This window comes from Miscanthus floridulus, chromosome 10, assembly GCF_019320115.1.
Source record: "Miscanthus floridulus cultivar M001 chromosome 10, ASM1932011v1, whole genome shotgun sequence".
Classification (NCBI taxonomy): domain Eukaryota; kingdom Viridiplantae; phylum Streptophyta; class Magnoliopsida; order Poales; family Poaceae; genus Miscanthus; species Miscanthus floridulus.
Genome location: NC_089589.1, coordinates 97,517,007 through 97,523,597, shown reverse-complemented (window position 1 = coordinate 97,523,597; position 6,591 = coordinate 97,517,007). Strand labels below are relative to the sequence as shown.

Here is a 6,591-nt window from a genome sequence, read left to right as displayed (position 1 = left end):
TGGACCACCACTGGTACAAGGATGCAGTGGCGCTCATGGCTGCATGGACCACCAAGTACATGGGCCTAACAGGGGTGGTCGTGGTCGCGCCATTGTTGCTGGCAAATCCTTTAGCCATCAAGGAGATCTAGGTCTTCTTGGAATCCAGCGTGCTATTGCCGGTTTTCTTCAGGATTAGACGAGGGAATTTCGTAGCAAAGGATGTTGTAGAAAGGCACGACAACCTTTGTGAAAACATGGGGCAACTCTTGAAGGCCTATATATGATGGTGTGGAGGCTGAGTGGAGAGGGAGGCCATGGCAGGGCTCACCCGTGTGGAGTCGGTTGTAGAGGCATGGCTAAGTGACTTTCGGAACCTCGTCCTTGATATGCTAGAGAGATCCCCGGTGCATAGATCTGCAAGCAGGAGGTGGCCCCGACCATCATGGTGTGACAAATGCAGCGTATGGATATTCTGTTCCATAGAACTCAGGCTTTGTTGGGTGGAAGAAGGAGACTGCTCGATCTGGAAGCCATTCTACATAACAGTGTCATGGTCACCAGGAAGAGGCCGATGCATTTGGACAGTACCATCATTGAGGAACCATTTATGCAGAGCATACCATTCAAGAACAACCTCACTATAATGGTACCATCCAGATACATCTACCCCTTTGCCGCGTCCTTGTCATGAACATGATCACTGCTGCACAACATGGTTTACATGTCCAACGTCTCTTTCTCCCAGCCAATGAGAAGCCCATGTGCCAAGGGAACAAATCTCTATGTATGTAGCAACATGCTTGCCCTAACTGTTGGGTCCACCATCCTTGTGCCAAGCCATGCATCGAGAATCTTGAGCAGTTGAGGAAGTAGTTCTGAGAATATCAAAAAGGGACACCTCCATCACTAGCTACTCATGCAAGCCATTGGATGACCTCCGTCTTCCCTTGGCATCTCATAGTCCTTCTAGAGTTGGTTTTTGTGCATATGGAGAATTTCTTGATGCATATGGAGGGCTTCAAAGAGGTGTTTCAAGAAGCGTGGTGTAAGTGGTAAGCCATTAAATCACTCACCTATGAGGAACTTGACCTGTTCAAGATTAAGAGGCGGTGTAAGACTAAGAATTGGTAACACAAGATTACAAGTAGCCACAGTGAAGGAACTCATCATATGCCTTGAAACTTTCCAAGAGGATAGATCACGTGATGAACTTGACCTGCTCAAGCAGTTGAAGCCACAGACGGTTAGTGGGACTTACGCTTATTGGTAGCGTTGTGGCTTGATATGCAGGCTGGTGTTATACTTTAACTACATGAAATGTTATAAAATCAGAGTTATTCAAGTTTGAATTAGGGCAAAAAATATGGCTGACTTGGGTGAGTCAAGATTTCTCATTGACCCATCCCCATTTCATGCAAATCAAAATGGGGTGACATTCCACTGATAAATTCATCTGATGATTTTCTACATCATATTCAAGTGGTGAATCAATTCTAACTATTAATGAAAAAAATCACATCTCTGACATAGGAAGCTGCTAGTTAGCTGCCGAGTCAGCTGGGAGATGTAGTGGTAGTGCTGCCTGTCCACATGCTCGCTTAAAGGTTCTTTTCACTGATCTTATATATGGAGTTGAAACTTTTGGTGATCCAATAGTTGATTCAAAGGTATCAAAATCCAGACAGTCAAGAAAAAGGGACACTAATACTCTAACAATAGAATTAAGGAGTAATAAGCTAACTGCTAATAACATGACTAGGCCAAAGTGTTGGCTAGAAGGTATTAGAAGTGAGCATATCAATCTTTAGTTAGTTCTCTTGTTAGAGTATCAGTGTCCCTTTTTCTTCACCGTATAGATTTAGTTCCTTTAAATCAATTCTTGGATCCACAAAAATTGCAACTCTAGATACAGTGAAAAGAACTTTGAAGAGGGAAAGGTGGACCGGAGGCAGGACTAAACCACTACATTTCCCAAGTGTCTAGGCTGCTACCTTAGCAGCTCCCCATGTTGAAGTGGTTTAAATTGGAATAGACAGATGTGATTTCTTCATTAGTATTTAGACACGATTCACCATTAGAATATGACATGGAAACACTAGCAGCAGGTGAATTCATCAGTGGAGTGTGATTCCAGCAGTGTTGGATGTCATTTTGATTCGCATGAATTGGCCATGGGTTACTGACAAATTTTGAGTCGCTCAACTTATACATATTTTTTTGGCATAATTCATAACTTAATAACTTTAATTTTACTATAGTTAATTATGTAAGTTAAAATAAAACCTGCATATCATGCTGCAGCCGTATCAAAGTTTTTATGAGGTTAACTAACTAAATAAATTTGGGTTAACAAGGAACGCAAGTTGAATTGTTTTCCAAGATTTAGGAATTGCAAGTGCTCTAGTTGTAGCAATAACACATGCCCCACTTTGCAAGTTGATATTACTACAAATGTGCCCATGCTCCTGCACCCTTTGTAATGGGGAATATTTTATGCCCATTTGCCCAGACAGTAGCATCTCCTTATGGTTATTGCTTCATATCCTCACTGCTCAGGTCTGTATATTGTTACACTGTTTCGTTGTTGTGTTCTATTATTTAAGATTTTTAGAAGATATATCTACGTGGTGCCAAAGGGTTAACAAGTTCTTCCTTGGTTGATATGTTTTTGTAATTGGTGCAGAGAAATTGCTATTGGCAACAACATAAACTTTTGTGCAGGGAGCAGGGATTCCCTCTTGTTGCTTCTCTGTTAATGGCTCGCCTTTCATCCGATCATGTTATTACTGCCCAAGGCTGCTGTTATCTTGTGCGTGACCATTCCTTCAAGCAAAGGTGACAAAGCAAGCATACTGAATTTCTGGTTGGTGTAGTTTACAAATGGCTTACTGTCCAGTTATTTTTGGCGCACAGAGCACAAGATGCAATCCAGATTGTAGCAAGAGCAGCTCTACGCTTTTACAACCACATGGTAAGTAAGATAAGAAACGAGAATTCTATCTTTTACTTCTTATAATCTTTGGTTTCATTTGGATTTGATGACCGTATAAAGGAGCTGATGATTTCATGGCTTTAATATTTGGCTAATTTGTGATACACCTTTTCCCCAACTTGTTTGGGACTTAAAGGCTTTGTTGTTGTTGTTGTTGTGATACACCTTTTGAGATTCAAATTCAGTCGAATTTTATCTGATGCATGGGTGTCATTTTATTTGAAAATAATGAAATAGTAGATGATTTGGGTTGTACTATTTTCACTTCTCTCCTTTTGGAATGAGGGAAAATTAATACCACACAATATAGTCACTTAAAGAGATCATTAGCAGAATCCAGTCTTAGGCTGCCATGATCAAGGATGGCATTGATGGTGATACAGGACTGTCAGTCCAGTGGTGGAGAAAGTTAGTCTGTATAGGTAACATATTTTGTGCTAGTGGCATTTCCTTTTGTTATTGGAGTATCTCAAAGTTATAAGGTGATCTCTCCAGATTCTCACAGAAACATTTCGAATTCAGATTCTCTATGGAAATGTTTCTCTGGTGATTAAGAATCACTTTGCAGAATCATTTGGCTACCTGGCTATATTATTTGAAACTAGAACTAGAATTAGGGGAAACCAGGATCTGGTTGTTTCTTTTTGCTAGTACAAAAATGAGAATGGGTTCCAACCGTTTCTCCTTGAGAATCCGAAACGTCTCATACTATTTGGCAGCGATTCTTTTGAGAAACTGAAACGTTTCATGGTGCCACGCACTTAGATGTTCCTCATTAAGTCTCACTAACACCACGAATGCAGACTTTTTGTTCTATTTCAATTTTCAGTCCTCACACTCACTCGTTCAATGACCATGCTTGTCCCAAATGTAGCAGTTCCCCTTTTCCTTGTTCTTTTTCTTCTTAAATGTGCTTGTTGCATTTTGTCTGAGCTCTTGCTTATTTTTCTGGTGGTTGTGAGAAGTTTGAGGATTTTTTCTTTTGCACCACATGAGTGCTAGAAATCCCATCGACCTCCTTGCCATGAGAGTCTTTTCCTCTCCTCCTCAACACCCAAATAGCCAATCAGGTCAACAGCGCCAAACTCCTAACTCTTATGTTTTAGAGAAGTAGCAAAGTCCATCCAAGAAGGTGGCAACTGGGCAATAATGCCTCCTGCCACAAACTTATATGGCAGCACACATCCAAAGTTCTCAAGTTCTTTTGCAAGTATTTGTATTTTTATGAGGTTGCTCTACTACAGGACGACCATCGACCGTCTTGTAGTGATAGAGTTGCTCCATGACATTCAACTTTCTACCAGCATTAGAAACCCCTAACTTGGCCTCTAGTGCTTCCCACATCTATGATTGTACGCAGCCACATGTAAACATCGATAATATTGTCAGCTAGCATGCTTATTATTGTACCACAAAACATGTTGTCAGATATATGAACATGTGAACCTCCTCTGAGGTATGCGGTCCAACAAGTTGACAGATGGTGTTTCGTGTCACCAACTTGTAAATTTATCATCATCCATGGAGTTTGGATGGCTTAGCGCTCTGAGACTTAGGATCTATATTGGTTCGGGCAGCGCCCCCTACCTCCAGTGAGGATTAAATCGTGTTCTTGAGCAACAAGGGCTCAATGTTTGTACTAGGTGGTGCTAGACATCTTCAATTTGCTTGACCAAGTAAAGCTGCCAGCCTTGGCTCGCACTTAACCGATCATCCCCTGGTAACACCACCTGTGGTAACTATTGTAGTAAGCCTTCATCCAGGATCATGTCACATAATCACACATATAGCTCACACAAGTTTACTTAACATACAATGTAGCCAAGTCTTTACAACACAAGTCTAGAGGGGTACATCAATTCACAAATTAATGGTTCAACATCAAGCCACAATAGCCTACAACAGTAGTTTAGCAACATAATACATAAACTACCCACGAGTCACACCACGCTCGGGGTCTATGATTGATATGCTGATAATATATAACTCCCAAGCTGTTGAAGGATCAAGGGCATAGAGGTAGGGGCATCCTCACCTGGAAAACAACTCAAAGACAGTACCCTGAGTACGAGATTGTACTCTATAGAACTTATCCATTTAATAATACAAAGAATTATATGCAACTGACCTTAGCAAGGTAATGGGTTGGTTTTGCATCAATGCATTTATGCCACAAGTAAGTGTTCTCCACCATTAGGATCTAAGCATAGCGGGGACAAGTAAGCATGGGTGGAGCTTGATCTTCCACGAGTCCTTTAATCGTGCACTTCTATGAAGCTAGTAGATATAGAACATGCTCATTATCAGGAGCGTGGTATTCAAATAATAATCATTTTCAACTTTATGAATAGGGGGGGGGGGGGGGGGGGTAGATGTTTTACCCACTCAAACCAAGGATACAAGCCACACAGCCCGTCAGTTCATAAGGAGTCTCTCACACTTCAACCTTTCTAAAGCCCAATCAAATCACCCTTCAACAACTTGAGATGGTCCGTAATGGCATAAAGAAAAATTTACTTTTTAACCCATTGCAAATAATATTTTAAAACATTCTACACTAAAATATTTTCAGATCTAACCCATCTGGCTGCTAGTCCACGTGGCGTGGTAAGGTAACGTTGCTGCTCCGCATGCATTGGTGCATCAAATCTGCCACGCTGGCGAGGCACGGTGACATGGTGGGTTCCTGACTTCCTGCTGCACCAAAGGGCGTGGTGTGACAACTCATGTTTATTACACTAGAGGGATTGGTGGATGCATTTTTTGTCCATCTAAATAAGTTAGTAACCGAACAGATATTTCCACAGAACTCAACATGTGCAATATTCAAAGTATAAATGTTCTGTTTATTTATATACATAAGGCTAAGTGCTATATTTTGAAATATTTAATTACAAAGTAGGGCAAGTGTTATTGGTGTGACAAGAGCACTTGCAATTCCAAGTCTTGGGATAATAATTCAGTTTGCTTTTGTTCTTCACTCCAATTTAGCAAGTTAATGAGAATCAAATGTTTCTAGACTTCGATAGCATTGTGGCTTGATATGCAGGCTGGTGTTATACTTTAACTATAACTACATCCTCAATTGTTATAAAATCAAAGTTATTCCAGTTTGAATTAGGGCAGAAAAACATGGCTGACTTGGGCGAGTCAAGATTTCTCATTGACCCATGCCCATTTCATGCAAAACAAAATGACATTCAACACCATGGGATGGCATTCCACTGATAAATTCACCTGATGATTTTCTACATCATATTCAAATGGTGAATCAATTCTAAGTACTAATGAAAAAATCACATCTCCGACATAGGAAGCTGCTGAGTTAGCTGCCAAGACAATTGGGAGATGTAGTGGTAGTGCCGCCTGAGGTCCACCATGCTCTCTTGAAGGTTCTTTTCACAGATCTTATATGTGGAGTTGAAACTTTTGATGATCCAAAAGTCGATTCAAAGGTATCAAAATCCAGACAGTCAAGAAAAAGGGACACTAATACTCTAACAATAGAATTAAAGATTAATAAGCGAAGTGCTAATAACTTGACTTGGCCAAAGTGTTGGCTGGAAAGTATTAGAAGTGAGCGTATCAATCTTTAATGTGTTCTCTTGTTAGAGTAT

At 40.6% G+C, this 6,591-nt stretch overlaps 1 long non-coding RNA gene across 1 annotated transcript; it reads left to right on the top strand.

The window, feature by feature from the left end:
* The first annotated feature begins 2,211 nt into the window (after positions 1-2,211).
* LOC136485166 (uncharacterized) lies at positions 2,212-6,349 on the top strand. The gene is made up of 3 exons (XR_010766338.1): positions 2,212-2,817; positions 2,896-2,953; positions 6,288-6,349. It is a non-coding gene; the product is annotated as an uncharacterized lncRNA (long non-coding RNA).
* The last annotated feature ends 242 nt before the right edge of the window (positions 6,350-6,591 follow it).